Source organism: Chiloscyllium punctatum, chromosome 8 (assembly GCF_047496795.1).
Source record: "Chiloscyllium punctatum isolate Juve2018m chromosome 8, sChiPun1.3, whole genome shotgun sequence".
Lineage (NCBI taxonomy): Eukaryota > Metazoa > Chordata > Chondrichthyes > Orectolobiformes > Hemiscylliidae > Chiloscyllium > Chiloscyllium punctatum.
The window spans coordinates 97,060,516-97,074,848 of record NC_092746.1 but is presented as its reverse complement, the minus strand read 5'-3'; positions in this window follow the sequence as shown (position 1 = coordinate 97,074,848).

Sequence of the window (14,333 nt, the reverse complement as noted above, 5' to 3'; positions counted from 1 at the left end):
AACACCTGGTCTGGTTCATTACCAAGCACCAGATCCAATGTGGCCTCCCCTCTTGTTGGCTCTTGGACATATTGTATCAGGAAACCCTCCTGTACACATTGGACATAAACTGATCCATTCAACGTACTAGAGTTACAGCATTTCCAGTCAATGTTGGGGAAGTTAAGGTCCCCATAATGACCACCCTGTTCCTTTCACTCCTACCCAGAATCATTTCGCCAATCCTCTCCTCCAAATCCCTGGAACTTTGCAGAGGCCTATAAAAAACGCCCAGCAGGGTGATGTCTCCTCTCCTGTTTCTAACGTCAGCCCATACCACCTCAGTAGACAAGTCCTTGTCAAAAGTTCTTTCAGCCACCGTTATACTGTCCTTGACTAATAAAGCCACATTGCCCCTCTTTTACCACCTTCCCTGATCTTAACGAAAGATCTAAACCTGGAACCTGCAACATTCATTCCTGACCCTGCTCTATCCATGTCTCCAAAATGGCCATCACATCAAAGTCCTAGGTAACTATCCATGCTGCAACCTCACCTACCTTATTCTGGATACTCCTGGCATTGAAGAAGACACACTTCAAACCAGCTTGCTGTCTGCCAGCACACTCCTGTGACCGTGAAATCCTGTCCATGTCCTCCTACTCTCATCCTCCTGTGTGCTGGAACTACACCATAGGTTCCCATCCCCCTGCTGAGCTAGTTGAAACCCACCCAAATATCAGTAGTAAATTTCCCACCCAGGATATCTGTTTCCCTCCAGTTCAAGTGAAGACCGACTGTTTGTAGATGGCCGACTTCCCTAGAATGAGCTCCAATTATCCATAAACATGAAACCCTCCCTCCTGCACCATCCCTGCAGCCATGTGTTCAGCTGATATCTCTCCCTGTTCTTCACCTCGCTATCATGTGGCATGGGTAACAAACCAGAGATAACAACTCTGTTTGTTCTGGCTCTCAGCTTCCACACTGAAATCCTGCCTTACATCCCTATCCTTGTTTATACCTATGTCGTTGGTACCTATGTGGAGCATGACTTGGGGCTAGTCACCCTCTCCCTTCAGGACCCCAAAGACACGATCCAAGACATCACGGACCTGGGAGGCAACACACCAAATGTGAGTCTCTTTCGTTCCCAACAAACCTTCTATCTAACCCTCTAACTATTGAGTCCCCAATGACTAACACTCTCTTTCTTTCCCTCCTTCCCTTCTGTGCAACAGGAACACTCTGTGCCAGAGATCTGCACCCCAAAGCATGCCCCTCGTAAGTCGTTGCCCCAACAGTATCCAAAATGGTATACTTGTTTTTCATAGGAACAACCACAAGAGATCCCTGTACTGACTGTTTTTCCCCCTTCTTGCAGTTTCCCAGCTTTCTTCTGGCCTAGGAGTAACTACTTCTCTGTAACTCTTATCTATCACAGACTCTGCCTCCCGAAAGATCTGAAGTTCATCCAGCTCCTGCTCCAGTTCCCTAACATGCACTTCCTGCAGATGCACATAGATGGGACACTAATGGTGTCCCTCACCTCAAACATCATGCAGGAGGAACATTCCTCTCCCTGCACTGCCAACCCTGCTAATTCCCATATAAGAAAGTAGAAAGGAAGAGAAGCTTACCTGATGTGTCCCTGGTGTTTAAGGTTCATGGAGGTGGATGGGTGGGAGACTCTACAAGTGTTTAGAAAACACTCACTTCTATAACTGAGGGGGAAAAAAAGAGTCCCTCCTTTCCCAGGAACCTCTGTTCTCTGGGGTAAGCTTTTAAGGATTTAAATTAGTGACTCATCTTTACCAACAGCCCCCTGGTCCAAGGTCCCGCTCTTCCTGCTGCTGAAAACAGAAATGGAGGGCTCCCAAGACCATCGCCAAAGGAGGACTCTATCTGTCCAAATGGGTACCCTTGCTATCCAAAGAGGTGCACAAGGTTCAGATTTCCTCTTAGCAGGTATACATTGGACATTTTGAGTTTCAACTTCGGGCTGCCCAAAACCACGAGATAGCCAATGAGTTAAATGGTCAGCTGCCTCAGTGAGCCCTGTATGCTCAAATCCTGACTCAACTCCATTCCCATCCTGTGAAATTCAAAAGTGTGATGTTCAGAGGTAGGACTTGCAATATCCAGACTTGTTTGCCATGTCAAGCTGAACTTTTTCGTAATTTTCCAACTGGCTTTAGCACGGGGCTCGGGAATACATTAGATGCCATTAATTCAAACCTGACTTCTTGGGCAAAGCCAATAACCCAAATTGTGGATAATAGTTTTGTAGGGAACACTTCCTATTGTTTTGAGTTTATCAGTTTATTTTGCAGATTGCATTTCACCAGCCCATTGATTAATGAGCTATCGAGAAATATTCCCTATTGTCTAATCGCAAATGAAACTTAAATTCAACAAGAGGAGCCAAAACTTAAGTCTGTTTATTGGAAAGGGAACTGCTATCTAAATAACAAATTGCAAGGGGCATGGAATGTGTTTTTATCAGCTGTTGCTGTCAGCTGTGGCTCCTCTTCACTTCTCCAGCACTCTGGTTTTTAAATAGTACACTCCTTCACAACCCTTAGTTTTGCTTAAGTGTCTGACTACTATTTTAGATCCTCATAGTCCAGCCAATTCTCCTTATCTCACATGCAGAAAACAAACTGAAGATTTAAGGGGTTGAATGGCCTTTGTTTGTGTTGCACCATTTTAATGTTTGGTGTATGTGCCTTAATAATGAGTACTAAGTTATTGCATTCACAATTGTGTTGTAGACTCTGATCTGTGCAGTGACTTTCATTTGATGCTTCTCTAGTGGGTTGTATATCAGCCTCTCAGCTTACACACAGGAATATTTAAAGAGGACCCAATGGAGTCGATGTTTAGTGCTGGATAAACATATGCCTTACCTTAAAAGTAAAAACAGAAAGTGCTAGAAAGACTGAGCAAGTCTGACAGCGCCTCTGGAGAGTGAAGCGGAATTCATGTTTTGAGATGAACTTTTTATCCTGTCCTATATTATTTTTCATATTGTGAAAACAAAAGACTTTCATTTTTATAGTGATTTTCATGACCACGAGATGATTCAAAGTGTCTTACAATGAATTAAGTGCATTTTAAGTGTAGTCACTGCTGTACTGAATGAAACACAGCACCCAACAAGCATTCACAAATGGCAATGTCTTAATGAAGTATGATTTTGGTAAAATGTTCAATATTGGCAAGCACACAGGGATAACTGCCTTGAAATTGTGCTTTGCAGTTTTTTACATCTACCTGACCTCGCAGATGAAACCTTGGTTAAGTACCGCATTCAAAAGAACAGCACTCCCTCAGTACTGCAGAGATGAGTCTTGCACTCAAATCCTGGAGGAGGACTCAAATCCACAACTTTGAGGTTCATAAGCAAATGCTCTATCAACAGAGCCAAGTCTGAACTTGGCTAAGGGCATCATGCTCATCTTTTCCTACCCATCCTCTTTGTGTGATTGTTGGCAGTCATGTTGAGTGTGCCTTGGTAATTCCTGCCATAAATAGGGAAGATGTGTTGGGTAGGTTAGAGGTTACTAAAGTGGACAAATCCTGAGGACCAGGTGGAATCTTTCACAGGTTGCTGAGGGAAGTGAGAGAGGAAATAGCTGGAACCCTGACAGATATCTTTGTAGCATTCTTAAACACAGGTGAGGTGCCGGAGGACTGAAGGGTTACTCATGTTGTCCCCCTGTACAAGAAGGATATTCCAGGTAACTACAGACCAGTGAGCCTGATGTCAGTGGTGGGAAGGTACTGAGGGATAAAATCTATTTATATTTAGAAAAGAATGGACTTATCAGTGATGGACAACATGGTTTTGTGTGGGGGACATCGTGCCTTACCAGCTTAATAGAGTTCTTTGAGGAAGTGACCAAGTTGATAGATGAAGGAAGGGCTGTAGATCTCATATATATGGACTTTAGCAAGGCAGTTGATAAGGTTCCACAAGGTAAAGTAATGGAGAAAGTGAAGTCACATTGTGTGCAGGGTGTTCTGGCTAAGTGGATGAATAAATGGTGGAGCAACAGGAGACAGAGAGTAGTAGTTGAAAGGAGTTTCTCAAAATGGAGAAAGGTGACCCGTGGTGTTCCACAGGGGTCAGTGTTGGGGCCACTGTTGTTTGTGATATACATAAATGATCTGGAAGAGGGCAATGTTGGTATGATCAGCAAATTTGCAGATGACACATAGATTGGTGGCATAGCAGAAAGCATAGGGGACTGTCAAAGAATGCAGGAGGATGTAGATAGAGTGGAGAGTTGGGCAGAGAAGTGGCAGATGGAGTTCAATCCAGGCAAATGTGAGGTGATGAATTTTGGGAAGTCTAATGCGACAGTGAAGTATACAGTAAATGGAAGAGCCTTGTGAAAAGTTGATGGGCAGAGACATCTGGGAGTTCAGGTCAAGTGTACCATGAAGGTGGATAGAGTGGTCAAGAAGGCATATGGTATGCTTGCCTTCATCGGATGGGCTATTGAGTATAAGAGCTGGCAGGTCATGTTAAAATTGTACATGACATTGGTTCGGCCACATTTAGAATACTGTGTACACTTCTGGTCGCTATATTACCAAAAGGATGTGGATACTTTGGAGAGGGTGCTGAGAAGGTTTACAAGGGTGTTGCCTGGTACGGAAGGTGCTAGCTACGAAGAGAGGTTGAATAGGTTAGGCTTGTTTTCACTAGAAAAAAAGGAGATTGAGGGTGACCTGATTGAGGTCTATAAAATCATGAAGGGTATAGATAGGGTGGATAGAGATAAGCTTTTTCCCAGGTTGAAGGATTCAATAATGAGAGGTCATGCTTTCAAGGTGACAGGTGAAAAGTTTAAGGGAGATACACACAGCAAATACTTCACACAGAGGGTGGTAGGTGCTGGAACGCGTTGCCAGCAGAGATAGTAGAGGCAGGCACGGTAGATTCATTTAAGAGGCGTCTGGCCAGGTGCATGATTAGATGGGGAGCAGATGCTTAGGAATTGGGTGTCAGGTTTGGACAGTAGATTTGGATTGGCTCAGGCTTCGAGGGCTGCAGGGCCTGTTCCCGGGCTGTAAATTTTCTTGGTTCTTTGTTCTTTGTTCTTGAAATCAACCATAATGAGGCTGGATTTGATTTGATCAATTTTCAAATGGGCAATACACAACATCCTCTTGAGAAGCCATTGATGGATCCATTCCATTTTGGTTTGAGTTCTTAGTACAATTCAGTTGGTAGGCAGCCAGCAACATATGACTTCCAGTGAACACATTTCTAATTTGGAATCTTAAAATTGGACAAGGTTAGATTATCTACAGTGAGGAAATAGGCCTTTTGGCCCAACACGTCCACACCGACCCTCACCCAGCCCCATTTCCCTACCCTATATTTACCCATGACTAATGCACCTAACACTATGGACTATTTAGCATGGCCAATTCTCCTAACCTGCACATCTTTGGATTGTGGGTGGAAACCAGAGCACCCAGAGGAAACCCACACAGACACAGGGCAAATGTGCAAACTTCTCATTGTCCAACACCCAAGGCGAGAATCAAATTCAGGTCTCTGGTGCTGTGAGGCATCAGTGCTAACCATTGAGCTACTGTGCTGCCAAGTAGGGAAAATGTAAAGGGTCCCACAGAAACACACCAAAAGACACCACGAGTGGAAAAAAGTAACACTTTACAATGACTATATCTTAACTGCAAAATCTACATCAGTAACTCCTTTAAACATGGAAGCAGTTAGTCTGAAAACCTTAAAACAACAGGCCATAGGATTATATTCTGAACATCCACCTCGCCTTCCCTGACTACAACAGAGAAACCTCTCAATTATAGTTCTTAAATGGCCACCTTCTGCACTGTGCCGCCTCTGCTTTGTAGTGGTGAGAAGGATCAGATGGAGGGCAGGCCAGAATGAAAATGATATCAACAGTCTTATCATTGACATCTGATCCCAATGTGTGTATAAGCACATGATTCTTTCCATTCCCTCAGGGGGCTTTGGTCACTCAGATAGAGGTATATCTTCAAATTGGTACAGAGGAAACTGAATGCTATGTTGGCTTGATTATCAGCTCATTTTTAAGTCAGAATGGTTTATAGCAGCACAAAATTTGGTGTTGCCCCACTGATATTTCAATTTTTCCAAAGATAAGCCGAATAGAATGTTAAAGGTATTCAATGAATTTGTTTAACAAGTGAAACAATCTCACTTACTGAAAAATGTGTTGCTGGAAAAGTGCAGCAGGTCAGGCAGCATCAAAGGAGCAGGAGAATCGACATTTTGGGCATAAGCCCTTCTTCCTGAAACGTCGATTCTCCTGCTCCTTTGATGCTGCCTGACCTGCTGCGCTTTTCCAGCAACACATTTTTCAGCTCTGATCTCCAGCATCTGCAGTCCTCACTTTCTCTTAAACAATCTCACTTACCCAACCCCCTCCCAATTGCCTACAAAGCACTAATGAAGCCAGGTTTCACAGAGATTCCACAATATTGCACATGGGTCTCTGCTGGTGTCACGTATCATTTGCTTTGTTATGACTTACTTATCCACATGAATCTCACAGAATAACATTTGAAAGCTTGTTACAGTGTTAAACAATGTGTCTGCTTGTTTAGCTGAATAGCTCAGCTTATGAGTATTTCTTGTTATTCAGAGAGATGATTTCATTTTGCTGTTTTACTAAAGAGACTATTCTTCAAGTTAAACAATCAATAATCACTGCTTTAGAATTTAATAGAATCTACTTCTTAATATCTCTGTTACTGTTACTTCCTGCTGCATTTTCAAAACGTTTCAGCATTTCAATTGTTTCCAGCCGATTTTGTAAGATGCAAATTTCACTGGACAGCATTGGCATATGTGCTTGTTTTTAAAGGGACATATCATTTAAGAAACTTGTGCTTTGAATACAGCTTTCCAAAATCTCACTTAAGTGACTATGTTCTAAATAGGGCCATGAAAGGAAATTATTCAGTACATCATTTCTCTGCTGGCTCTTTCCTAGAGTGATCCAAAATTAATTTTACAATGATCGTTGACAAGTGTTCAATAGTCAAAGGGTAACAACAGTTCATATTTGTTTATTAGGGGTACTGATTGACTTGAAACAATTTCTTCCCATCCCTACCCAAGAACAGTGGTAATGCAACCAATGGCACATTGGCTATTTTACCTGTTTCTACACAGTCATAGAAACATAGAAAATAGGTGCAAGCATAGGCCATTCGGCCCTTCAAGGCTGCACCACCATTTGACATGATCATGGCTGATCATGCAATCTCAGTATCCCATTTCTGCTTTCTCCCCATTCCCCTTGATCCCTTCAGCCACAAAGGCCACATCCAGCTCTCTCTTGAATATATCTTAATGCACTGGCCCAACAGCTTTCTGTGGTAGACAATCCTACAGGTTCACAACTCTCTGAGTGAAGAAACTCTTCCTCATCTGAGTCCTGAATGCTTTACCCCTTATTCGCAGATTTTGACCCCAAGTTTTGGACTTCCCCAACATTGGCAACATTTTCCCCACATCTAACCTAGCCAATCCCATCAGGATTTTGTATGTTTCTATGAGATCCCCTCTCAGTCTTCTTAATTCCAGCAAGTTCAAGTCCAGTCAATCCAATTTTCCTTCCTGTGGTAGTCCTGGAGTCAAAGCTTGGGATCATCCTGGTCTGTTTGACTCAGGGTTAGCACTGATCCATCATAGTACTTTAACAGGATGAAGCAGCAAATTCAATGGTCAGTTATTCATCATTTGTCAACAAATTTGTTCACACTGAGAAACAAATTCTTAAAATTGACAGCCTGACTTTTCAACTTCATTGGCACAAACGTACTTTGTGCAGAGCTGCATAACCATGGAAATGAGTCACTGAACTAATTGTGTGGCTTTGTGTGTGGCACACATTAGTTTTAAATTTCCTGATACATTCTACAGTTGTTGGGAAATTCCAAGACTAAAGCTATATTCCAAGATTTATGAACAGATGTTATCAAACTTTCTTGGTGAGATAGAATTCGCTTACTGGAGATCAGCTCCATGAGCCTGGCTAGATTAACCTTTCAGTGATACTCATTGTATCTACGGAAAGTGAGCGACTAAATGGAGCCATTGTTAATTCTTTCAAACTGATACCTCACTCGACTCTGCAACTCATTGTTGCATTCACTGTCTAGATTCATTAAGGAGGTCGCCATGTAGAAATTTCAAAGGAAAGCAACAATCTCATTTTAGAAAAAGAATAGTTCTCCAATTTCAGTTTTGAGAATCACTTCTTAATTGTCTGAAAGGCAACACTATTACCTCATGCTCAATGATACTCATTTGGACTTTTAATGAAGCAAAGATAAATGAAGATACATGACACAAGGATAGGTGGAGGGACAGATGGTGTTGAGAAACTGGGGAGGATGTGGAAGGACTAGCCCAAACTGGGACAGTGGACAAAGAAGTAGCAGATGGCAAAGAATGTGGGAAAGTGTAAGGTTATGCACTTTAGTAGGAGCAATAGGGGCATATTTTCTAAAAAGGGAAAGGCTTCAGAAAGCTGAAGCACAAACCAACTTGGGAGTCCGAGTTCAGGATTCTCTTAAGGTTAACATGCAGGGTTAGTTGGCAGTTAGGAAGGTAAATGTAATGTTAGCATTCATTTTGAGAGGATTAGAACACAAGAGCAGAGAAAACTGCTGAAGCACAGGTCAGACCACTGGAATGTTGGGAGCAGTTTTGCACCCCATACTGAAGAAAGGATGTGCTGGCCTTAAAGAGGTCCAGAATGATCCCAGGAACGTCTGAGGAGCTGTTGAAGAATCTTGGCCTGTGCTCGATGGAGTTTAGAAGGATGGGGGATGCGTGGTATATGATTGAAACTTACAGAATACTGAGAGGCCTGGATGGACTAGCCATCAAAAAGATGTTTTCACTAGTAAGAGACTAGGACCCATGGGCACAACTTCAGAATGAAGGGATTACCCTTTAGAATGGAGTTGAAGAGGAATTTCTTTCACCAAATGGTGGTGAATCTGTGGAATTCATTACTTCAGAGGCTGTGGAGGCCAAGTAATTGAGTGCATTTAAGACAGGACTAGAAAGGTCTTGATTGATGAGGGGATAAAGAGTTATGGGGAGAAGGCAGGAAAATAGGGTTGAGAAACAGATCAGTCATGATCGACTGGCAGAGCAGACTCGATGGGCCAAATGGCCTAATCCTGCTCCTGTGCCTTATGTTCTTCTGTAAGATGTGTAATTTATCAATATTTTAATATCTATTTTAGAGTCATTTTCATCTTGTTGTGTGTGGATTTTGATCCATATGTCTGAATGAGTTGACGGCTTAATTTGTAACTATTTCTGTAGCCATGGTGATTAATTTTTAAAAAGGATAAGGGAGATACTTGTTGCATGCTCATGGCAAATCATGTACATTGGGAGATGTTTTATGAGCAAACAAAATAAATATGTGTGTTAGGCTTTCAGTTAAAAAGATCAGTTTTATTTTGTTTACTTTTGATTCTGGGAAATATTGAGAGCTTATGAATTTAGCAGGATTTGCAGAAGGTTCAGAGTCATAGAGTCATAGAGATGTACAGCACGGAAACAGACCAACTCATCCATGCTGACCAGATATCCCAACCTAATCTAGTCCCACTTGCCAGCATCCCTCCCAACCCTTCCTATTCATAAACCCATCCAGATGCCTTTTAAATGTTGTAATTGTACCAGCCTCCACCACATCTTCTGGCAGCTCATTCCATACACGTACCACCCTCTGTGTGAAAAAGTTGCCCCTTAGGTTTCTTTTATATCTTTCCCCTCTCACCCTAAACTAAGTCATCTACTTCTGGACTCCCCCACCCCAGGGAAGAGACTTTGTCTATTTATCTTGTCCATGCACCTCATGATTTTATACACATCTATAAGGTCATCCTTCAGCATTCAACGCTCCAGGGAAAATAGCCCCAGCCTATTCAATCTCTCCCTGTAGCTCAAATCCTCCAACCCTGGCAACATGCGTGTAGATTTTTTCTGAACCCTCTCAAGATTCACAACATCTTTCCAATAGGAAGGAGACCAGAACTGCACGCAATATTCCAAAAGTGGCCTAACCATCATCCTGTACAGCCACAACATGACCTCCCAACTCTGATATTCAGTGTTCTGACCAATAAAGGAAAGCATACCAAATGCCTTCTTCACTACCCTATCTACCTGCGACTCCAATTTCAAGAATTTATGAACCTGCACTCCAAGGTCTCTTTGTTCAGCAACACTCCCTAGGACCTTACCATTAAGTGCATAAGTCCTGCTAAGATTTGCTTTCCCAAAATGCAGCACCTTACATTTATCTAAATTAAACTCCATCTGCCCCTCTTCAGCCCAATGGTCCAGCTGATCAAGGTCCCACTGTAATCTGAGGTCACCTTCTCCGCTGTTCACTAACACCTCCAATTTTGGTGCCATCTGCAAACTTACTGACTATACCTCATATGCTCACATCCAAATCATTTATATAAATGATGAAAACCAGTGGACCCAGCACCGATCCTTGTCTACAATACTGGTCCGATAAAACCTCCAATTAAGATTGACAAAACAAGACTTTTTATCTCAAAACCAGGCAGCTTTCTATTCTCTCTATATTCCTGCCTTCTTTTCTTCTTCTGAGGGATTCTGCTTCACAGGTTACTGATTTATAAAGGTACCTGTCAGAGATGTATTTTTCTGGGCAGTCTGCAGATGTCTTTGGCTTAGTAGTTCTCCTCCCAGCTATTCAATTTTCTCCAGTCTTACAGCCCCCAAACCATCGGATTGTGTCATTAGCTTTTAAGATTGCCAATATACTCAATTCAAACTTGATGGAATTTTATATCTTTGGGGTATACCTTAAACCGATTGGACAAATTCAAATTTGTTTTTTTGTGTCTCTAGCAACTCAGCCAGTGCTATCTGTTCTGAACCAAATGTTACATTGTATTTTATTGAGAACAATTGGTGCTGTCACTGCTAGCTTTTAACTCTCTTAAAGATACAGTACACCCACAACTTCATAACATTTCACTACACCTCTCTACATCTCTACCTCATCTTTCACTTTCACAACACTTCCTAAAACTACATCTTCGAAAATGCTTTGGTTATGGTTCTTTAATATCTTCTTTTCATGCCTCAATACCATATTTTATTTGATAATGCTCCTCTGAAGCATCTTGAGATTTTCATTCATTATCAGTGATGTATAGATGTAAGTTGTTGTTGTAAACAACTGTCCACTTATACCAACCAGAGAACTGGATGGCAATAAAATAAAAAATTAAAAGCTTTTCATATGGAAATTGAGACTCGTAATTTTGCACAGATCCTCTCTGGTGTTTTTAATTCATTGATTGGATGAGGGCATCACTGGCTAGGCCAGAATTTGTTGCCCATCCATAATTGCCCAGAGGGCAGTTAGGAGTCAATCACATTGCTATGGGTCTAGAGTTACATGTAGGCCAGACCAAGTAAAGATGGCAGCTTCGCATTTGTGTACCAGTTGGGTTTTTCTGACAATCGACAATGGGTTCTTAATTTGGGTGGCACGGTGGCACAGTGGTTAGCACTGCTGTCTCACAGCGCCAGAGACCTGGGTTCAATTCCCACCTCAGGTGACTGACTGTGTGGAGTTTGCACGTTCTCCCCGTGTCTGCGTGGGTTTCCTCCGGGTGCTCCGGTTTCCTCCCACAGTCCAAAGATGTGCAGGTTAGGTGAATTGGCCATGTTAAATTGCACATAGTGTTAGGTAAGGGATAAATGTAGGGGTATGGGTGGGTTGCGCTTCGGCGGGGCGGTGTGGACTTGTTGGGCCGAAGGGCCTGTTTCCACACTGTAAGCAATCTAATCTAAAAAAAAATTCCAGACAATCAATTAAAATTAAATTCAAATTCTACCATGGTGAGATTTGAACCCCAGAACATCATATGGGCCTCTGGATTAACAATCCAGCAATAATACCACTAGGCCTTTGCCTTCCCCTTAGAGAAATGGCAATGCAAGCTTGAATTTTGAAGTTCTACCTCTGAACATAGCACCTACAAATTTTGCAGAGTGTTTTCGGAATGGAATAAAGGTACGTTCTGAGTTGCATATCCATGGTGCAGATGGGCAACTGTTCATCTTAAAGACACTTGCCTCAGTTTGAGCTGATGTTGCTATTGGGATGTCCAAAACATGACTTACACTTTAAATGTGGCAGAAGATGATTTCAAGCTGACAGAGTTCTTTGGAAGAGAAGTGTATCCCTTTGTAGAGATAAAGCGATATTCAGAAATGCTAAAAGTAGACATGAATGTGCATAAAGTGCATATAAATTGAGTGGAATTGTCAAACTGATTTGAATGACCAAAGGAACTGTCAAAAAAAACTGTGTAAAGGATGTGCAATCTGTTAGGGAATATAAATGCTTTAATTATTTGAAGAAGAAAACACTGTTCAACATTTTAAAACCCATTGATTGCTATTTCACTCTTTATAGTAGCATAAGCATGAGCACCATCATTATGTGATTAATGCTGAATGACTGATTTCACAACCTTTCTTTCTCAAAATAAGGTGTAAGTCAATTTAAATTAGATTCCCTACAGTGTGGAAACAGGCCCTTCGGCCCAACAAGTCCACACTGGACCTTTGAAGAGTTACCCACCCAGACCCATTTCTCTCTCACTAATGCACCTAACACTATGGCCAATTCACCTGACTTGCACATCTTTGGACTGTAGGAGGAAACCCACGCAGACACAGGGAGAGTGTGCAAACTCTACACAGACAGTCACCTGAGGCTGGGATCAAATCAGGGACCCTGGTGTTGTGAGGCAGCAGTGCTAACCACTGAGCCACCGTGCTGCCCCATTGTGATGTGGTCATAAACTCTTTAAAGTTGGACTATAAATTCCACTGTTTGCTTTTATAAGGGAGGAAAGAATGTTAAATATATTAAAGTTTTTTTTAATCAGTAAGTGTTATTTATTAAAAAGTGAATTCATCAATAGAAATCAATTCCTAGATATTATCACATGGTAGATATTTGATGAGTTGACAATAGTATGCGTAAAATGTGGTAGGTAAGTGCATGTGCTGACACTAAGTTGACATATGGTCTACAAGGGGACATGGGGATGAATTAGAGGGACATAGGTTTCCATGGATTCTTATTTTGGGCCATGCAGTGTGGAGAGACCTTGGTGGGCCAAGAAGAGGGATAGGGATAGGTTAGGACCACGGGTTTCCTTAGAAGGTCTAAGGGTCAAGGGGCTTAGTAATCAGGCATTGGTTGGTATGTGTAGGCCATTGGGACAAGAATAGAGGACATAAATTGGCATGAAAGGTCAAGGGATCAAGGGAGGGTGCAGATATTAGCTGGCATGGGAAATAAGTGGGGGATGAGGGATGAATGTTTTTTTTTTGCTTGTTTTTCTGTTTCTCAATCGAGACATTCAAAATTAATGGAGCAGATAGGGAGAAATTTGCATCATTAGCCTCAAAGCATTTTCCACACATTTTCCAGCCTCTCCTGCACCATCTACATCTCTCCATAAATATCAGGGTCATTCAGTCAACATATTCATCTTGCTTGTTTTTGGCTGAGAAAATGGAGGTGGGTTTTTCACATCTCTGCTTCACAAAACATTTAATCACAACACTGTGTCCTGCAGCTGATTCAGTCTGTGTGATTCACTATCACATAATTACCCCGCTAACTGGAGAAAACACACAGAATATTTTGGAATCAAGTTTCTTCTGCTGTTAATGATGCAAGTATAAAATAGGAACTCAGAAGGAACATCCAATCAAACTGGCAAATGTGACACACTCCTCTGCATTGTCTTGTACACTTAAAAATGGAGCTCCAATATAACCAGTACACTTATTACCAAGTATGACTGGTATTTTACAGGTTTATCTCTCAATTTTTACTCAAACGATATTTGGCTAAAATTAGCAGCATGAGAGAAATATGTCTTCTATCGCCAAAACATTTACCAAAAAGAAATAAGATGTCTGAATTACCATGTTAATGTGAAAATTCTTACTTGCTCTAGTTGGTCACCGTGCATCCCCAATTGATACCACCAAGAACATGACAAACCACTCACTCAGCTGGTTATTTTTTCATGAACTGCAATCACACTCTATTTTATAGAAACTGCTACAATTCATCAGTACTAATGATTTAAAGAGAATCCGTTGTCAAAATTTAAGGTAAAAGTGAGAAGCTGTTTGGCTTTTCCATCTTTGTCACACAAAAAAGATCCATTCAACTTAATGCCACTGTTCCATAATGATCTGGAGATCTGTAGGT